The sequence below is a fragment of the Xyrauchen texanus genome, chromosome 42, assembly GCF_025860055.1.
Source record: "Xyrauchen texanus isolate HMW12.3.18 chromosome 42, RBS_HiC_50CHRs, whole genome shotgun sequence".
Taxonomy (NCBI): domain Eukaryota; kingdom Metazoa; phylum Chordata; class Actinopteri; order Cypriniformes; family Catostomidae; genus Xyrauchen; species Xyrauchen texanus.
Genome location: NC_068317.1, coordinates 27,622,032 through 27,644,040, shown reverse-complemented (window position 1 = coordinate 27,644,040; position 22,009 = coordinate 27,622,032). Strand labels below are relative to the sequence as shown.

General features: G+C 40.0%; 1 protein-coding gene across 1 annotated transcript in view; it reads right to left on the bottom strand.

Moving 5' to 3' along the window:
• Positions 1-15,596: 15,596 nt before the first annotated feature.
• The window catches only part of LOC127634840 (copine-3-like), a 320,664-nt gene continuing 314,251 nt past the window's right edge, over positions 15,597-22,009 (bottom strand). The window contains exon 17 of the transcript XR_007969417.1: positions 15,597-15,690. The gene's annotated coding sequence lies outside the window, so the exon portion shown is untranslated. The remainder of the gene's footprint in view (positions 15,691-22,009) is intronic.

Here is a 22,009-nt window from a genome sequence, read left to right as displayed (position 1 = left end):
TTAATGGATCATAATGAATAGAGCTGAACGCAGGTGTCTTGAGATGCGTTTGCATCAGTTGAAGTTCTTTTTAACTTGACACTGCATCTAAAAATGCAGCACACCTGTGAGAGATGCTAAAAACACAGTGAAACATGACACAGTTTTCAAAAGACATCTATCTAGTGAATGTTTAAATGGAAACTGTTCAGTTTGAACAGCCCCTTGTTCACATGACACAGCACTAGCTGAAGTTTCTCAAAGTTAGCTCTCAAAAAGACAGACTATTGTTTTAGTTGATTGTTGGTACATTTCCACTTTATCCAGAAACTGTTCTACTGTGTGAGAAACTCCAAATGATTCAGTGAGAGAGCGGACCAAACAAATTATACTGAATCCGGTTTGGCCAATTCACTGAAAATAATTATGAGAATTATTATCTTTATTAGTTTGGTAAGCGAGCGACACTGGACATGGTGTGCATTTCACACTATATAATAAAAGTAATTCGGTCGGAATTGGACTTCAATCATTGCGTTGAATGTTTTGCGCTGTAGATTCAAAATAACTGGTCCATAAGAGTAATTCGTTGGAAATCGGGCTACACTGGTTGTATTGTATGTTTTAGGCTGTAGATTAAAAAGAACCAATTCATAAGAATCATTCGTTTGGGAATTGGGCAACACTGGTCATGTTGTATTTAAAAGAACCGTTTCATACACTAGTCATGTTGTATATTTCACAATGTTGAGTGAAAAGAACATCATGTTGTATCATGTTGAGTCATTCGTTCGGGAATAGGGCTACACTGGTTGCATTGTATGTTTCATGCTGTATATTGAAAATTAAAACAATTTCATCTGATTGATTCACACAGGAATTGGACTACACTGTGTGCATTGTAGATTCAAAATAACTGGTTTATATGTTTCGCACTGTAGATTTAAAAGAACCAGTTCATAATACTCCGGTTGTATGTTTTGTGCTGGTGATTTCTGTTGTGTTCTGTTCACATGGGAAGAAAATTTTGAAATCATTTGGGTGAACTGGTCCTTTAAGTGTAAAATATAGTGTTGAATAAAAGGTTTCCTGTCTAAAAGAACAAGAGGCTATAGGATGTGAGTGTCACTCTCTGCTGTGTGTGTGTGTGTGTGTGCGTGTGTGTGTCTATGTGAGAGAGAGAGAGAGAGAGAGAGAGAGAGAGATATTGAAATATCTGGTTAAATAGATCCTTGCGCTTATAATCAAGTCATCAAGACTATCATGCTCCTCAAAATTGAATGAATTCAGCATTTGTAATCAATATGTATATGAGAGCTAAAAAAAAACTTTGTGTGTGTGTGTGTGTGTGTGCGAGTGAAAGAGACACAGAAAAAGACTGAATGTACACAGGTGACTTCTCATAAAACAATCCAATTTGTTCTGCCTCAGAAAACAAATGAAGCTAACAGTAAACTTATGTCCAGTCTGAAGATCAGCAGGTCAGTCTCTGTTCTCAGGTTCCTGGATTTATTGTCTGCTGAAAGCAGGGATTCTAAATCTCTCCTCAGCCGGGAGTCTTTCGTCTCATCTCCTCTTATCTCACTCTGAGCCTCTGCACAGAATCCATAGCTTCATGTACTGTCTGAGTGATATTTCTCTCCACGCCTCTGAAGAAAAACAATGCAGATTGTTCAATCTTTGCTTTATTAACTAGTACTTTACAGAGTTGGAAAAACTTGTGTGTGTGTGATAAGGTACAGATATTGACACACTTATGTGGCCACTCAAACATGAAGCAAACACTGTGTCTGTGAAGATATAGAATAATCTAGAGCATTGCAAAAAAAAAAAAAAAAATATATATATATATATATATATATATATATATATATATATATATATATATATATATATATATATTAGAAAGTTCAGGAAATGGCGAGTCAAAAAAAAAAAAATAGAAACATTTTGGCAGGCCATGATCGACAGGGTCCTCGTGCAGCAGAAGGCCATTGCCCAGGTCTTTTCAAATGAGCAAAAAGTCAGACATCTCATCCCCTCGTGGCAGGACATTGATGTACTGGAGGCCGTCAAGAAGTTGCTTAGCCCTCTGGTTGAATTCACAGATGCACTTTCTGGGGAGAAATATGTAAGTGTGCCTTTTTCAACCTCTTCAACAACTCAATTTTGTAAGTGCAGGAGGATGACACAGACCTCACCAAAAGCATCAAAAGGAAAATAGTGGACAATCTCAATGACAAATAAAATGACAGCAACACAAGAGCTACTTGATAAGCAAAGCTGCAGGACCTGCTCTTAAACAGGATCAGGCCATAGCTCTTGAGCTACAGTCCTACCTCCAGGCAGGGACACTGGGCGCTGAGGAGGACCCACTGGACTGGTGGAGAGAATACCGGGAGCTCTACCCACGGCTCTCCAACTTGGCAAGAATGTACCTGTGCATCCCAGCCACAAGTTCCTCTTCAGATAGGGTCTTCAGCACAGGTGGAATTATTGCCACCTGCCTGCGCTCAGTGAAGATCAGGCATGATGGTATTGAAGGCTGAATTGAAGTCCACAAATAGTATCCTTGTATAAGTCCCAGGTCTGTCGAGGTGTTGCAGGATATAAAGCAGTCCCAGATTGACAGAATCTTCCACAGGACTGTTTGTCCAGTAAGCAAATTGAAGGGGGTTCAGCAGGGGTCCTGTGATGTCCTTCAGATGGGGCAATAACAGTCTCTCAAATGTCTTCATGACCACAGATATGTGAGCGACAGGTCTGTTGCCCTTAAGTCCTGTTATTTTTTTATTTTTTTTATTTGGGGGACTGGAATGATGGTGGAGCGTTTGAAGCAGCAGGGAACTTAACACTGCTCCAGTGATCTATTGAAGATCTGTGTGAAGATGGGGGCCAGTTGGTCAGCGCAGACATTCAGTTAGGCAGGTGAAACACCATCCGTGTCTGAAGCTTTCCTAGTCTTTTGTTTCTGAAAGACCAGCACACATCCTCCTCACAGACCATAAGTGTAGATTGAGTAGCAGGAGGGGGAGGAGGGGGGTTCCAGGAGGTGTTGGTGTGTGTGAAGTGAAGATCAGTGCGGGGGAGGTTTGTGAGGCTGAATGGGTTTTACTGGGCCGCAGTAAAACCCATTCAGTTCATCAGCCATAAGTTGACTCTCTACAGCGCGAGGGGGAGGTGTTTTGTACTTGGTGATGCTTTTAAGGCTTTTCCACACAGATGCAGGTTCATTGGGTGACTGTTTTTTTTTTATTTATTTTTTTAGCTTTTCAGAGTAGCTTCTTTAAGCCATTCTGATTTTCTTAGTAAGTTTGTTTCTGGCCTGGTTGTACAACGCTTTATCCCCACTTCTGTAAGCATCCTATTCGAAGAAGTTTTCCTGTCAACAATGGTTTATCATTATTGAATGATAAAAATGTCCTAGTAGGGATGCACATATCCTCACAGAATCTAATCTATGATGCCACAGTATCTGCAAGCTTGTCCAGGTCTGTGGCTGCAGCCTTAAAAACACTCCAGTTAGTGCAGTCAAAGTAGACTTGTAGTTCCAGCTCTGCTTCATTGGTTCATCTCTTTTCAGTCCTTACTACAGGCTTTGCTGATTTTAGTTTCTGCTTGTGGGTCAGGAGAAGATGAACCAGATAGTGATCAGAGTCCTTAAGCTGCACGTGGGACGGAGCGATATGCATCCTTTACAGTGGTTTAGCAGTGATATTTTGATTAAACACTATTTATTAATTTATTTACTTCAAAGTAGTGAGGAACGGCATCTTTTTTTTTTAAATGTAGTGGAGTAAAAATGAAGATATAATGCTTTTGAATGTAGTGAATGAAATTTTTCCTAAAATAAAAGTACTCTGATAAAGTAGATACTTAAAAAATGTACTTAAGTACAGTAAAAAAGTAAAAATACTTTATTACTGTCCACCACTGGTTTTATGTCACATTCAGTTGCCAGCTCAGGGCGCTATTTTGCTACTGTTGTGTTTGACAACCGTGAGAAGACACACTGCTTGTCTACTGTTCAGTGATGGTATCAACACTATCTTTGGAGGGTTGTGTTTTGGAATGACGCAGTGAGTCTAAGGCTATGCTCACACAGGCAGAAAGAAATCTGATTTTTTGGCCAATCTGACTCAAATTCATTTAGGTTTTTGCAGGGCTACAGACTAAAAAAAATATTTAGGAGCAATTGGCTCCTAAACTGAAACTTTAAGGAGCCAAATGGCTGTTTGTAAATCAGAATTGCTTGATTTAGATTGCTGTTCAGAAACAAGATATAAAGCAGAAAGGAAGACAACTGATAACCCATTAATCTGAGGTTTAATAACAGTATATAGAGTTGAGAAGATACGTTTTAATTACCTTTTGTCTCATAAATGTTCACACCCCTTTCATAATTTATACAAAGATAAAAGATTTGTTTTTATTTAGTACTGCTCTTCAGAATCAACATTACAGATATTTACATAAAGTATAGTTTGCATAGCAGTGTGTTGTCTTCTTGAGCATCAATGAATGTTTACACCTTGTATAATAGTTGTGTACAAGTCCATCAATTGTCCTAAGTGTCAAAAGCTTAATTTTATAGAGTATATACTGTATATACAGATATATATGTGATTTAACCTGTTTTAAAATATTGCCTTAGCCTTTCTTTGCTGTTACCGTATGGCCCAGACACAGAGACTACAAGAGAGAAAATTGAACGAAATCCCAGGTGCAGTTTATTGTGCTACTCTAATACCAATCAATAATTACCAGGAGAAGAAAAGTGGTACACAATATTGGACTTTTAATTATAAAGAAGCCCGAAATACACATGGGACTCTTATGTTGAAATGTCTGCACTCACCATTGTGAGCTCACTGATGGCTGATTTGCTGAGAAAGTGAATCTGAATCTGTAAAGGGGTCAATGGAAAGGAGGAGGTGAGAACCAGCATGATAATATAAATAATAGTTTAATTTCAAACTAAAACAGAAGACACAAACACACATGACGGACATGTCCGTAAACTATCTCTCTCTCCCACACGATCCTCTGCAGTCGACCTTTATCCCTCACGGAGGCTTGATTAGCCTAATACGGGACCGGGTGTGTAGGATCACGAACCGGCCCCGCCCTCCACCCTGCCACAGATTCAAACTGCTAACCTGAACTCCTGAGTTGAAACCCTCAGTTCTTTTCGGGCGATTCATGAAAAAGACCCGTGTCATTTGTTCTCTCGTGCTGGATTTTTGGTTTTTGCGTACGGTACAACAGAATGGCAAAATTACATTTGCTTACAAACCATCAAATCAAGGGGCATTTATTTAAAGAAAGACAGCACAAGCACAGTTTTCAAGAAAAACATTTCACAAAAAGCAGTTGTTAGGTTTCAATTATAAATCGATAGATATCTGCTCAAAATTAAGACATGATATGCAGTATTTGGACTGTACTTGGTTAAAAGCAACTAAAAAAATGGTTTCAAAAAGTGAAGTTAGTTCTGATAAGAGGTCTATCAGCATAATTTGTTTTAAAGATCCCACATGGTTTTAATATTTTGTTAATTAATAAGTCCAAATACTTTTTGGGGGCAAATGTACATGTTATATTTTATGACAGTTGAAGCAGAAGCTAATGAAACAAACTACCACAAAAAGGATGCTCTGATAAAACAGGGAAATCAGTTAGAGGGAGGGCAAATGATTTGGAATATTGAAAGATGGAGCTTGGAAGGAAACCCTGACTGTGACACAATTTAAATCATCTTTCATTTTGATGATGGCATCCAGTCGGTGAGCTCTTCACATGTTCTTAGTTTTACTGAGTCTGTCTCAACAGTGTTTTTGTAGCAAATTGACATGACACACCCAAGCAGCACTTTCGGTTTCAGTCAGAGTACTCTAAAACATCTCAGCTATCTCCATCTCTGCTCTGTGGAATCTTGTCCGGCCTGTTCCTCATACACTTCCACAGGGCAAATGCCGGCACTGATGGATGTGTGCTGATAACTGCTGAAATCCCCTGTTATAGACACTAATGGCTCAGGTGTTTAAAACATATTGTGCCTGACTTTCATACAGAGTGCATTAGGAATGTGCGATACTAGTCGACTAAATGGTTCTGATGCTGCTAGTCGACACTGTAATTACTAGTCGGTTAATATTTCCCCCATTAAGCTGTTCAACATGTTTGGCTTTATATTTTTACAGAGGCTGTGCTTAAATTACTGTCATATTAATATTACATATTTTAAACAGAATTAATAATACGAATATTATTTAGAGGATATATGAAGCAGAGACAAAGTAAAATTTCACCTCAGGCTGCGCGTGCTTCTTCCCTCACTCCCTCGCAGCGCGCGCACAGGAAAATGTCCTCTCGCTAGACAATCAAACTCAGCAAAGTATCTATGAAATCACTTCTGCGGTGGTGCGGTAAGCGGATTTCTGAAAGGTATGAAAGTATGTATGTTTTCACATTTGAGTCTTCTTTAAGTCTATGTGTGCTTGTGAGTTATTTTTCCTCTCTGCAATCCAACTTGAATGGAACACAAAAGGACAAGTTGCTACTGAAAGTTCAAGTACCTGGAAATCAACCCCATTCAGCCGAATTACTGATAAGCACCATTCCCCATCAGACATATTTTCATAAATTCAAGAGTGAACACATTTCGCTTTAGCACTTCTCTTTGAGCAAACTCTGAGACACAGGATCCGGTCCTATGAGAACGAGGAAGTAATGCTGTTCTCACAAACAATGTGTGTGTGGTACTGGTGTGTGTCCACTGACGGTTAGGATCAGGGTTGGGGTTTGGACGTAGAGCCATTCTGTTGACATTTTACCCAGACACTGGATTTTCAAGTGCCCATACATTCAACAATGGTTCCAGCTTTGACCACTGGGGGCAGTGGTTCAAATTTCGGTAAGCACAGACCGATTCCAGCCGCAAAACTTTCGACCTTTTGTTGCCGTATTCATTGTCGGTGCTTCTCAGTCAGTCATCAAGCACCATCGAGCACCATCGAAGGCTGTCTAAATTGTGCTCTTGGAATGCAGCCTCGTTTCACAGCCTTTAATCACCATATTTTGGAGGATGTATCAAGTGCATCCTTTGTGGCCTTCAATCACCCACAATCCCTTGCATATGTCCCAATTTCTATAAAAAAATTAAATAACGGAAAACGGTATATCACAAATGTGCAATGTTCTGGTTTTTCCTCCATATCTACAAATAACACATTCAAGAGCTGAATGCTGAGCAGGAGCCTATCCTACAGCCTCAGAAGTACTGGTCTAGGTCTGCATTCCACTTTACTTTTAACATCCACTCGCTAACTTCTCCTCGTGGGAATCCCCGCCGCCATTTTGGAAGTCCATGCCACTTCGTTAAGTGAGCGAGGGAAGTTTCTGTTGACAGACCCTCAACCCCTCGATTTTGACAGATGGAGCGAGCCTACTCTGATGTACACTTCAGGCTACAAATCCCACAATGCAACTCGATTGTGATGTGACAGCAGATCGCACTTCATAAACCCCCACTCCCACTTGACTCTAATGGTGAAAGTGAAGTAATTTAAGCAGTTTAGAAAGTTATATTGAGATTTAACAGAATAATACTTGTAGCTACTTTAAACTAACTGTTTATCACACAGTTATAGCCTATGTGTTCATTGTTATTGTAGCGAATCAGCTCTATATTCTTCCGCCATTAGGTAGCGAATCAGCTCTATGAAATATTAATAATCAATCATAACTTGTTTTAATCAATTATGAATATTTGGATCAGTTAATCGGGTTAACTTGATGTAGCTACATTAACATTACAACCAAATACTCGGTTCATCCCGTGAACACTCAATTTTGGTTATTAATTAATTAATTAATAGAAATGTACATTTCCGGGGCAAGGGAAATGTCTTTCTTACTAAGTATTAAGAGTAAGTCGTCAAAATCTATGATTAGTGACTTTAGATATGAGCTTGAGACACAGACAACTTTACATGTGACATGAACAAGACTTTATTAACTAGACTAAACATTTAAACTACTCTAACATACATATACATACATTCATACAGTTTACCAAGGGAAAGAGGGCTGAAGCAGAATACAGGAAGGCAAGAAGTTATAGCATTGTTTGAAGTTCAGCAGATCAACAGCCTGAGCAAACCATCATATTAGTTCTGACACGCCCTTTTAGAAAGGGGTTAAGGATACTTAATGTATCAAATAATGAGACTAAGTTTGATACTTGCATGTCTCATTTGAATTAAACTGTCCTGATGCAATTTGTTGAGGCTCCAGTTGATCTTTGATGTTGTCTTGATGAGAGAGAGAACCAGTGGGAGTCAGAGACAAGGCCGTAGCTTGGCGCATGCTTGGGAGTCCTTGGGGCCTTCTAGTTTGGCATCATTCAGCGAGAGAGTGAGAGAGCACAAGGCTCAGAGAACCAGAAAGGCAGGAAGCCAGAGAGGCTAAGAGAGCGAAGATAAGAGAGAAGACAGGGCTAAGAGCAAAGAGGAAGTGGGCGCAGCAATTTTATACCCTCAGGAAACAGGTCCCACCTCTCATTGGCTCGACCAATAAGAAGGGTTTGAGTTCTAGGCGGGAATTTGGTTTATTGCTCTTTGTTGTAAAATTGCCCATTGCATGTGCAAGAAAGAAAATAGGAAATATACTTGTAATACTAATATGTTGTTGTTATCGACATATCATGTACACAGTCATTTCAATCTTCAAAATACCAAGTTATAGAGACCAAATATGCCACACATATGATTTTGGTTAACCATAGTATGCAAAGTCTGAAACATTAACCCATTAGTTTGCAAGAAAACATAGATCAAGCACATTTAAGGGAAAATGTGAGATGGCACATTAGATACATGTCAATATTTATCACATGGATATATAGAATATATATATAGGATTAACAGGGTTCATTTCTCTTTCTCAGTAAGAGAATGAAGTGAGGGTCAGCACTTCTCTGAACATTCCTTTGGAGGTCGTAAAATTCTCCTTCCATTGGGACAGGAGAATGATTCCTTTGTTCCGTCACGGCTCATTTGCATGTTTCTGGCTGGGTTTATGACGGTAAGAGATTTTGGGCTGAATGACTCAAAAGATGGCAAAACATAACGTAATATCATTCTTATATTCGAATTTAGCTAGGCCAAATTGTAAGGTTTAATTTGATACCAAGAAAAGTATATTTGGAAAGGGAATATACACTGAGGCTATTAAATATGAGGCCTCAGAGTTTAAAACACACAACGAAACAGTTCTAACGAGTTTGATATACCTCAGAAATACACAACATACAGGGATTACACGTATTTCATTAGCAATATGCAGTTCTGTGTTTAACTGAAAAACACACACACACACATTGTTACGTTCAAAGTTTCCCCCTTCCTATCCACACGATAAGCACGTGGTGAGCATGCGGATGTCACATGCGGTTCTCTGTCAATAGTTCATTGTCTCTTTGTCAATACATTTATTGTGCTTGTGGAGACCGGTTGGCGCTATTTCAGTAATTAGGGGAGTTTTTAACAGTAAGTTCTTGTTTGTTCGTGAATCTGTTAAGGCCACTGATCCTCCACCATACCTTACAGTCCCCCTTTTTCGCCAGGTGGTGTCCCTGTTGGAGACATCATCGGACGACAATCATCACAATGGCGGATGGCAGGTGAATCATGAGGGTTTTGTAGCAGGTGATTGTTCCACGGTGGGTGATGTAGACAGTAGCCACATCCAGGTCTCTGCAGCAGGTGCAGAGGCAGCAGGTGCAGAGGCAGCATGTGCCTTGACAGTGTGTCACCTGTCATTATGAAGTCAGTTCGTTTGAGGCAGGTGCTTGTTTGTGGCTGCAGGGAGTGGTTATGGGCATTGTGTAGTGTGGAGAGAGTTTCAGACTGACCTAGTACTGGTAGCAAAAGGGCAGCAGGTGGCCGTTCGCCCTTGGTTCGGCACCCAGTCACCAGGTGTCTGAAGTCTGCAGTGTTACTCTGCTCTGGCAGCAGTGCTGACTTGAGCTTGCCTGAGTGGTGTTGGGCAAGAGTCAGAGGTTTGTTCTTCCCAGTACTCCTCAGGGGAGTTCTGTTCCAGGAGCTCTTTTGCTAGTGCTAGCAGCTCTTGTAACTCAGTAAACAGGCGTTTCTAGCTGTCTTTGTGCAGCCTCTGTTTGGCACCTGTTTGAAAGGTGTACAGGAGGATGTTGTTGTAGACTGCTGTGGGACGTCCTGTGGTGTTTGCTGGGTGAGGCCTTGTGTTTGTTAAAGGCCTTCTGTGTCAGGTCACGCAGTTGTTGGATAGGCATTGTGTGGGGCAGGCCATAATGCCTAAATGGTGACTTACCATAGGATGGAGGTTTCGGAGGAAAAGGCACTTGAAGCTGGTGTCCTCCTCCATCCCAGGTTTGTTGCGAGCTCCGAAGTAAGCTCGTCTGAGTCTGTGGTAGTAAACATAGGGAGTTTCATGCCGACCCTGTTTGGTGTCTAGGGCAGCGATCAGTCCATTGTTAGACTCTGAGAATTCCCTTATGATGGCTTGTTTCAGCTGCTGGTAGTTAGACTGGATGTTTTCTGGCTGTCGAGCCAGAAAGCGTCGCAACTCTGGGCTGGACGTGATCCAGATCAGATGGAGTCTATCTTGATGGTTCACACTCATCAAAGACTGCAGGTGAAAGTCAATGTCTCGCAGGTAAGCGTGGACGTCGTGGTCTCCTGCAAGCTCTGGTGTAAATGCAGGGATATGTCTGGCCATTCGGTTGAGGTCTTTGAGTGTCGCTACACGTGTCGTTTCAAGATTCGTCTGAATCAATCCTTTTCCTTCCGCGGCTGCAGAAGCTTTAAGGAAACTGTCCGATGACGTGTTAAGCATAGGGGTTTGTCTCCTCCCTTTGTAAATCTGTGCTTGGCTGGGGGAGGTTTCTCTGCTGATTGCAAGTGGGGGAGTGAGATGTCTCTCCTGCTGTGGTTCCTTTTGCAGCAGGTAAGAGTGTCTCAGTTCTCGTTGGACCATGTCAAGTTCATCTTTGGTGTTGTCCAGCTGCTGAGTCAGCACTTTAACTTCAGCTCTGGACACATTCAGTTGACCTTCACAGGCCATGATTCTGGCATCTTTGTCCAAGAGTTCAGAATTTGCTGTTTTTAACAGTGAATCTTTGTGAAAAAGTACCTTTTCCAGGTGCTCTCTGGCTGTCTTTTCCAACTGCTCTTGTTGTTTAGCAGCTGTCAGAGCCGTTTGAAGTCTGTGGATTACCTCCTGTGACTCCCTTCTGCCAGGGTCCTTGTGTCTGTCCTGAGCCTCCATCTCTAGCTGGTCTATGCGGTTTTTAGCATGTGTCAGCTCCGTTTGGGACTCAGTGATCTGGCGTTGGAGGTTGTTTACCTCCTGTTTCAAACCTGTGAGGTTGTGGGCCAGGACGATAACCTCAGTCAGATATTTGTGCTCATACCTCTGGTTTGAGTCGTCTGTCATTAGTTCTTTTCCCTCGTTTTCCAGTTGCTTTTTGTTCTGTTGCTGAAGGTCGTCAGCAGCCATGGATAAAAGGGTGTTCCTCAAAACACCTAGCCAGTCCTTTTGGCCTGCCATCTGGGCAGTTAGGCTGAGCATCTGCAACATTTTGGCACACTTCTGGTGAGAGTAAGGGCAAGAGACTAATGCAAGATCAAACAGAATTTGGAGCTAAAGGCAAAGTGAGACAGCAAGGTGTATAATGTACAGCTAGGTTTTGCTAGGTGTGGTTAACAATTGAAATGTGTTCCTGATTATTACTATCTTAGCTGCAAATAGCAGGGTGCTCAGATTTGTGTGGATCTGAGTGGCTTTGCTAAAAGAGCGTAAGCCTAGATTTAATAAATGACTTAAGATGTTTCTTTGGGTCAAATTATTTATCAGCACTTACTGATAGCATACAACAGGCTTGATCTTTGAACACATGAAGAGGAGAAAGAAAGAGGAAGAAAAGAGCTTTCCTATTAGATTGTGTCTATTAGTGGTGCTCAAAATTATGCCATAGAAATCGTCTAGATTACTAGTGTAGCTGGCTCATAAAATTTAAGCAACTTGTTGCAAATAAACACAAAATCGAGAAGAAAAGTATGTCTAGTTACTTTTGCAGTTTTATGGGGAAATAAAACCACACTAGACCAAGAGGGTTAAATGGGAAAATGAATAGCTGACTTCTATTATTAGTAAAAATAATAAAAAGACTTGAAGAAGTGATTAAAATAGCAGAATAACCTTGTATTGGGAATAATCAATAGCACTTATGATCAACAATTAGATTTGCTTTGGGCATCATTCTATAGTTGGTCACAGCTGTTAGCGTGTTCAAGACCACACAATGTGTTTGTCCCTCTATAAAGTTTAGTCAACGTGCCATTGAAAGTTCCCAATAACTATAAAAATTATTCTCTATCTAAACAGTTTACATGTAATTAAGTTTTTAGATTTAATTAACAAAGTAACTGCAAATTTAGCTGAACAGCGTTCAGTAAGGGATGCACCTGAAAGGTGCAGGTGAAGTTAGATGAGAAGAATTAAAGTTAAGGAAAGAGAAAGTGAGAATTCAGAAACCAGAAATGGGGTTAAAGGAAAATGGTTTAGATCACTTCACTCTGCATGCACACAAGCTGTAGATAAAGGCTTCATGTAAATTATGCTAGCAGCTAACTGTTGAAGCTATTAGTTAGCTTAGCCTAAGCTAAGGGGCTGCTAAGTTGGGTTAGCTTAGCCACCTAGGCTGGTTTGTTTACAAAATGGCGTCGGAAGGAAACACATGTGCTATCTGGAGTGAGCACTTCCTGTGACAAGTCGTTGTCATGGGAACCAATGCACTTCAGAGTTTCAGTGAGTGAAACACAGTTTTGATCACCAGGAAGCTAAGCTTTTAGATGCACACATAAGGTTTAGATGAAGGACATCAATCTAACTATAATTTGTAAGGCCTTTATACTGTGAAAAGGGAGCATCGCCCAAATCTACATTTATATAACACTGTACTGAGATTTCTTCCTCAGAAACAGGTTAAGCAATCAATTCTGGTACAGTTTACATGCCGCTGAGCTGAGATTCCTTCATCAAAACAGACTTACACTTTAATACTGAAATTAGGGTTTCTTCGCTAAAATCATATTACTCGTACACTGATACCTTTTGAAAATATGCTTAAATGTGTTAAGACTCTTTCAATTACAGTAGAGATGTCAATTCAAGCCATCACCTTATCCGCATCCAAACAAGCCAGCAACTAGTGAAGCAAATGCCGTTTCGCATGTCATGTCCTATTCTGACCGGAATTATTCAATGCACACTTTTAGGTTGACAGTGGTTCAAGCTCATAACCTTTGTTTAATCATGCCCGCATTCTCCACCATTATGTAGCGAATCAGCTCTATATTCTTCCACCATTAGGTAGCGAATCAGCTCTATGAAATATTAATAATCAATCATAACTTGTTATAATCAATTATGAATATTTGGATCAGTTAATCGGGTTAACTTGATGTAGCTACATTAACATTACAACCAAATACTCGGTTCATCCCGTGAACACTCAATTTTGGTTATTAATTAATTAATTAATAGAAATGTACATTTCGGGGCAAGGGAAATGTCTTTCTTACTAAGTATTAAGAGCAAGTAGTCAAAATCTATGATTAGTGACTTTAGATATGAGCTTGAGACACAGACAACTTTACATGTGACATGAACAAGACTTTATTAACTAGACTAAACATTTAAACTACTCTAACATACATATACATACATTCATACAGTTTACCAAGGGAAAGAGGGCTGAAGCAGAATACAGGAAGGCAAGAAGTTATAGCATTGTTTGAAGTTCAGCAGATCAACAGCCTGAGCAAACCATCATATTAGTTCTGACACGCCCTTTTTAGAAAGGGGTTAAGGATACTTAATGTATCAAATAATGAGACTAAGTTTGATACTTGCATGTCCCATTTGAATTAAACTGTCCTGATGCAATTTGTTGAGGCTCCAGTTGATCTTTGATGTTGTCTTGATGAGAGAGAGAACCAGTGGGAGTCAGAGACAAGGCCGTAGCCTGGCGCATGCTTGGGAGTCCTTGGGGCCTTCTAGTTTGGCATCATTCAGCGAGAGAGTGAGAGAGCACAAGGCTCAGAGAACCAGAAAGGCAGGAAGCCAGAGAGGCTAAGAGAGCAAAGATAAGAGAGAAGACAGGGCTAAGAGCAAAGAGGAAGTGGGCGCAGCAATTTTATACCCTCAGGAAACAGGTCCCACCTCTCATTGGCTCGACCAATAAGAAGGGTTTGAGTTCTAGGCGGAATTTGGTTTATTGCTCTTTGTTGTAAAATTGCCCATTGCATGTGCAAGAAAGAAAATAGGAAATATACTTGTAATACTAATATGTTGTTGTTATCGACATATCATGTACACAGTCATTTCAATCTTCAAAATACCAAGTTATAGAGACCAAATATGCCACACATATGATTTTGGTTAACCATAGTATGCAAAGTCTGAAACATTAACCCATTAGTTTGCAAGAAAACATAGATCAAGCACATTTAAGGGAAAATGTGAGATGGCACATTAGATACATGTCAATATTTATCACATGGATATATAGAATATATATATAGGATTAACAGGGTTCATTTCTCTTTCTCAGTAAGAGAATGAAGTGAGGGTCAGCACTTCTCTGAACATTCCTTTGGAGGTCGTAAAATTCTCCTTCCATTGGGACAGGAGAATGATTCCTTTGTTCCGTCACGGCTCATTTGCATGTTTCTGGCTGGGTTTATGACGGTAAGAGATTTTGGGCTGAATGACTCAAAAGATGGCAAAACATAACGTAATATCATTCTTATATTCGAATTTAGCTAGGCCAAATTGTAAGGTTTAATTTGATACCAAGAAAAGTATATTTGGAAAGGGAATATACACTGAGGCTATTAAATATGAGGCCTCAGAGTTTAAAACACACAACGAAACAGTTCTAACGAGTTTGATATACCTCAGAAATACACAACATACAGGGATTACACGTATTTCATTAGCAATATGCAGTTCTGTGTTTAACTGAAAAACACACACACACACACATTGTTACGTTCAAAGTTTCCCCCTTCCTATCCACACGATAAGCACGTGGTGAGCATGCGGATGTCACATGCGGTTCTCTGTCAATAGTTCATTGTCTCTTTGTCAATACATTTATTGTGCTTGTGGAGACTGGTTGGCGCTATTTCAGTAATTAGGGGAGTTTTTAACAGTAAGTTCTTGTTTGTTCGTGAATCTGTTAAGGCCACTGATCCTCCGCCATACCTTACATTATGTTATTATTTTCGTATTTGTAAAGCTTGATTAATCATTTCTAACAATTAATTCTAAAGAATTTTTGTTTTTAAACAAATTAGATTTATACAGCCTCTTAAATTAAAACTAAACTTCAATCTCCGAAAACGTTGTTTTCTCAGGTGCTAAAATCACATAATACTGTAATTCCACAAATTGACATCAGCCTAGAACATGCTCCAAGTGATCAAGTGTGTTCCAGTTAAACCCACATTTATGCATTGGCATTTATGCCTTTGGCAGACGCTTTTATCCAAAGCAACTTACAGTGCACTTATTACAGGGACAATCCCCCCGGAGCAACCTGGAGTTAAGTGCCTTGCTCAAGGACACAATGGTGGTGGATGTGGGGATCGAACCAGTGACCTTCTGGTTAACAGTTATGTGCTTTAGCCCACTACACCACCACCACTGGCAGAACCCACTGCATGGGTTCTGCCAGTAGTGGACATTCACAAAGTAAACAAGGACGTACATCCGAGTCCATGAGACGGAGGGAAGTTAGTGAGGGAATGGCACTCAGTAAGCATCTACTCAGTCACCATTCACTTTCATTGGATGGAAAAAACATTCTTTGAAATATTCCAGATATAAAAAACAAAGTCATACATTTTTGAATGACATAAGAGTGAGTAAATTTAAATTTTTGGGGTGAACATTCCCTTTGAATTCCATTACAATTGCGGCCCATCAAAAACCTAAATTATTAACATGACATAGGCTAAATAGGAAAATTGAGAATTTTGTAATTAAGTGTGATTTGAGTGTGATTCTCACCCAGTGCACAGCTACATGGGAATGGAGACCATGGCCTACCTGCCTCAGAACAGTATGGCGATGAAGATTCTCCAGCAACTGGAGGTGGTCTTCCAATAAAAGCTGCTGTTCACTGTGGCAGCCAGTAGTAGCGGAGAATACTGTGTGACACCTGCAGACATTCCCCTCAAGCCATTGGAAGGTGAGGGATCTGGGAGGTACATAATACTTTTAATTACATAAAGAAATAATCTCAGATAATAAATACCCCTACAACATGCACTACAGCTTCACCTTTTTTTTGTTTTTTAAATGTTGAAGTTAAATAAGGTACCAGTTGTGGACTATTACATGGATATTTATTTTGGATATAAATAATATGGATAGCATTTTCTCTCCCACCCACAGCTTTGGTTATCCAGATTCAAACTACCTGAAAACTGTGAGGAAGAGTCTTAAGGTAAAATGGATCAAATGAGAGACTACTATGACAACTATTGTGGATTACTAACCTCATCATGACCCTGTGAGACCAGGATAATGAGGTCTATGGTACAGTCAAATGGAGTTTGATGTTTACACCCAAATCTACATGGTCAAGATTGATCAATTAACAGGAAGTAATTGGACAAATAAAGTCCATTGTCTATAATGTCAGAAACTGTGGAGTTGCAACTAAGGTGCATGCTGTATCCTGAATCCTACCACTCATTTGTTAGATAATGTGTATTGTTTAATGTGTATTAAACAGACCATAGTCTACTCACAGGAAGTAAGACAGAGTTGCATACATTATGAGCCATTGTATATACTGTATATTTGTAGGTGTGTGTGGGTGTGGGTGGGTGTGTGTGTTTCTAATGTGTTTTAAAATAAATGTTAAAATATATTTTTTTCCTCTTTGTGGATGTTTATGAATTTACATACATTGACATACACAATCTTACATGCAATTATGCTTAATAAGCCGACATCATGTAAGGTCATGCAAATGCCTTGTTTTTCTTTATCTGGAAAATGTCATAAACATTGTGAGCAAAAAACGATCGGCACACTTAGACTTTTGCCCATTATCACAATTTTGCGTTGCATGTAAACACTTTTATCAACATTCTTAACACTTCATCCAGTGTTTAGCATGCAATGTGGTATGCATGACTGTTCTCAATTCAATGATTTCAAATCTCATGTAAACATGTTTTTCTTGAGTCATCAGATTTTTTAAATAAACAGATTTTTTATAGTTTTCAGCATATTGATATGTATGTAAGAAGAGTAAGGGTATTGTATGTAATTGACATGAAATGTTATATGAATACTTCATAGTGCTTTTTTGTCATTTTGGGAGCAACAGCCCCTGTTCCCATTCACTTAAAGTTTTTGGAAAATTAGTAGCCAGGACATTCTGCATAATAGCTTCTTTTGTATTCCACTGATAAAAGAAAATCATATGGTTATAGAACAAAAAAGTGTGTGTAAAAGATGACAGAAGTTTTATTTTTCCTTGAACTATTCCTTTAATTTGCCACTATTTCATGATTTAGCATAGACAAAGAAGTTAAGAAAATCTATACTAAAATAGGAATTTAAAATTCAATGTAGCTAGTATCATATAATCCTTTCTCCACATGCTCAGTGTTCATGCCCTACCAGGTGAAGTCTACATCCTCTGTAATATTTCCTCCTGGCCTGAAATGTGTCTGCAAATTGCAGAGCGTGAACTTTCCCAGGCTTGCGGTGCCCCTCTGTTCTCCTCAAACTGAATTACACACCAGGCTTCATACACACAATAAAGAGTAATCGGATTGGCAGGCCCCATTAGAGAGAGCTCCGTCATCTCCAGGGGCGTCCTTAAACTACTTTCTCCTGGACGCTCCATCAGGAGTCATCAGTCCCAACTGTCAGCCGCCATCACGACTGTGACAGCTATCAAATCTGTCCTGCCCCATCCTCCCTCAATCTGCAAAGTTCTCCCCACCACAGCCACCTCCCCCCCTCTCTCTGTTCAAGACCCGTAGGAGCCAAACTCTCTCTGACTGTGTCACAAAACAGCTAGAGAACATTGTGTTGGAATTTTCCGTTTTCCAGCTGTATTCTTGTATCCTGCCCCCATTGCCGTAAATTCAGAGTTAACACTTTCACGTTTAAACCCCCTGTTAGACTGCAAAAAATTATTTCAATTCGGTTTTTTGTCTCGTTTTCAGGGAAAATATCGACATATAATATCAACAAGATATGAACAAGTCTTGTTATCAGAGAAATCTAACAAACTTTAGTGAGGTTTATGCTTAAAACAAGAAAATGACCAGCAAACCAAAGGTTATTTAAGCTGTGGATTTTTTACAGTAGGGACAGGTAGTGTTCATCTGCAGTAAAAGTGGTAAGTTGAAATCGTCTGTTAGTAATGACGCTTCCACTAACAGGGAAACCAACAAGCCTTCATTAAGGAAAACAAAGTTCAAATTCTCATTAGAAATCGTTTCTATTCTTCCCATGAGTGTTCTGGTGTTTTGGCATGTCTTCCCCACTGGGGGGCTGAATGTTGTTCGGTGCACTGGCTGCTTTTGATGAATGAGCCGAAGGCATGTTTTCATTAGGCTGTTTAATTTGGAGCACAATTAGACTTCATCTCTTTTTAGAAGACAAAGCAGATTCTAAAGTTGTTAATTAAAAGTCTGAGTCACAGACACTGAAGATGGATGTGAACGTTGGGTATCCTCTCCAAGAACAACACTGTACTCCAAAGTCAATTCTTCCTGTGCACACTATCTAATCACTAACTAGTTCCTCTCCTCTCCATTCCTCTATTATCCTCTCATCTCGTCTGTGTCCTACTCTCCTCTCATGTTGTCTCATCTCATCTAATCTCTTTTGTTCTGCTCTGCTTTTGTCTTGTCTCATCTGTGCAGTCATCTCATCTTGTCTCCTCTTGTCCCATCTCCTCTATTCTCCTTTCATATCATCTCTGCTTTACTCTCATCTCATGTTGTCTCATTTTATCTCCTCTGTTCTGCTCTGCTTTTGTCTCATGTAATATGTGCCCTCATTTCGTCCCCACTCCTCTGCTCTATTCGAGTCTCATTTTCAACTCATTCAACTCTCGTCTTGTCTCTGTCTTCTCTCATGTCATATTGTCTTGTCTCACGTTGTCTCATCTCCTTGTCTCATTATTCTCATCTTGTCTCTGCTCTACTCTATTCTATTCTCATCTTATTTTGTCTCATCTCATCTCTTTTGTTCTGCTCTGCTTTCATTTTCTCTCAACTGTGCCCTCATTATATTCCATTTTCCTTCATCGTATTTTGTTTTCTCTCATTATTTCCTCTGTTCTATTCTCATCTCATGTTTCCTTGTCTTTTGTTGACTCATTTCCTCTCCTATGTTCAGCTCTGCCTTCATTGTCTCATCTGTGCTCTCATCTTATCTCCCCTTGTCTCACATCCTTCCCACCACTCTCCTCTCATCTCATTATTTGCTCTACTCTCATGTGGTCTTGTCTCATGTCATCTCATAAAATCTCCTATTTTCTCCAGCTTTTCTTTAATCTTGTCTGATCTGTGCTCTCAACTCATCTTGTCTCCTCTCATCTTGACTTATCTCCTGTGCTCTATTCTCCTCGTCTCTGCTCTACTCTTGTCTCTTGTTGTCTCATCTCATCTCCTTTGTGCAACTCTGCTGTCATTGTCTCATCTGTGCTCTACTCTTATCTCATCTCATCTCATCTCCTCTTTTTTCCTCATCTAATTTCTGCTCTGTTCTCATGTTGTCCTCATGTTTTCTTGTCTGTTCTCCCTTTATCTTTTCTCATCTGTGCTCAACTTTCATCTCTTATGATCTCATGCCATCACCTCTTGTCTGCTCTCCTGTTGTCACCTCTGTTCTGCTCTTCTATTGTTTCATATCATCTTCTCTCATCTTGTCTCTTGTCTTCTTTTCAAACAACAGGCCACTACAGGCCCAACAAGATGCATTCATTAACATGCTATATATCAATAATCACCCTGAGTCATGCTCAGCTCTGCTCAGTGTTAACTGCATTGCTCCTATGGGAGATTGAACTACGTAAATCACTTTGCAAATAACAGTATGGTTGGCCATACAACAAATGATTCTTAAGTCCAGAAAAAGGAAACACAGGTTTCAAAACAACAAATATCTAACAACAGTCATAGAGATGGGGTGTTTTTTCACAACCAAACCATCATGAGATTCTTTGAGCAATCAAAACCAAGAAAGTGTGTTTTGACACGGCACATCCCATTTGTGTCACGTAGAGTCTGTTTTATGGTCCCTATAAACCTTGGCGACAAGGAAAGTGAGAAACAGTACAACGTCTTTTCAGTCCGAATTGTCTATGCGAAAAAGGCACCTGCTACAAAGGTGCGGAGAATGAATTGTCTGTTTATGAAGTACTAAATCTTTATGTGGAGATGGATAGAGTGTTTCTATCCCTTGCTGATAGGACAGGCCTTTCCCTTTAAGGAGATGAAATGAAGACATAGGTGACAACTGGACATTTACATGGTAGGAAAGGCAGGATTTCAGTGGGAGGGAAAGAAGAATTAGCCATAATTCTTTGCAAATGTATTTAGAGAAGTATCTTTTACAGAAGTAACTAAATTAATTGTTGATGATGGCTTTTCACTGTATCACTGCTAGTTTAACTTTTTTGTGCATGATTTCTAGTTTCATTGTATATCGTTTTTATTTTAATTTTAGTATTTTAGATCTGCCAAATAAAACATGTTAACTAATTCCATAAAAACATGTTTAACGGGGTTGAATTTCTCAGGCCCGTTTAAAATTATGGATGAGAAAATATCTAAAAATTAAATAATTCATAAAATGGCTAAATATTTAAATAATATTTAAATAATTTGAAACTATTCAATTCATCGTTAAATAACTAAATCAATCTGTAAATGTGTTCCATATTCCATTGGATTTCACTAGCTTTGCATCTATTTTTAACCTAATATTAGCACTGGATTTTATTTATGCAGAAGAGTTGCGCTTTTTATTTTCTAAATTTGACTCACTAAGGGAGAGTTCAAACAGAATGCTTTCCTGTGTTAAAAAAGGAACATACAGCACAAGGAACAGCATGGCATGCAGGTGATTCGAGTTGTGTTTTAAAAAGTGAAGAAGGTTTGTTGTCTGGGTAATGAAGTAGGCACACACACAAACAAACAAAGGCTTCTATTGAGCACACAGAGGTACAGTCTCTCTCTTTGGTCTCTCTCTGTCACTTTGACGCCTTGTGTGCCTTTTTATGTCTCCCTCCGCCATGACTACAGCAAGAAACAGGTGTTAGAGATAATGACAACAAGGTGACGAGCCTTACAGCTTTCTCTCTCCCACAGACAAACACACGACCATGCCCCCATCACCACATATCCCAACCACCCGACTCAGGCCAGGGCAACATCTGGTCTGCCACCCCTTCACCCCCACCCCCAATTTCTAGAGAGAAAGTCAGCCACAACCATCTGCGTTCCTGGTCTGCAGATCACCTCAAATTTGAACGGCAGAAGTGGGTGACCAATGGGTGATCCGCGCATTGGTATCCTTCGTGCAGTGGAGCCACTGGAGTGGGGCATGATCTGAACAGAGGGTGAAGACCCACTCCAGCAGGTAGTAGCAGAGAGTGAGGACAGCCCACTTAATCGCCAGACATTCCTTCTCCATGGTGCTGTACTTAGTCTCTCTCAGCAAGAGCTAAAGACTAATGTACTGCACCGGTTGCACCTACCCCTCCACTTCGAGAACACTGCCCCCAGCCCTCTGTCAGATGTATCCGTTTGCAAAATAAAGGGGCGAGAGAAATTAGGAGCATGTAACCCCCCCACAATGCACAGATTTTATTTTTAGGAAAGCCTGTTGGCATGACTCCGTCCACTGGACCGGATCGGTGGCCCCCTTTCAAGTA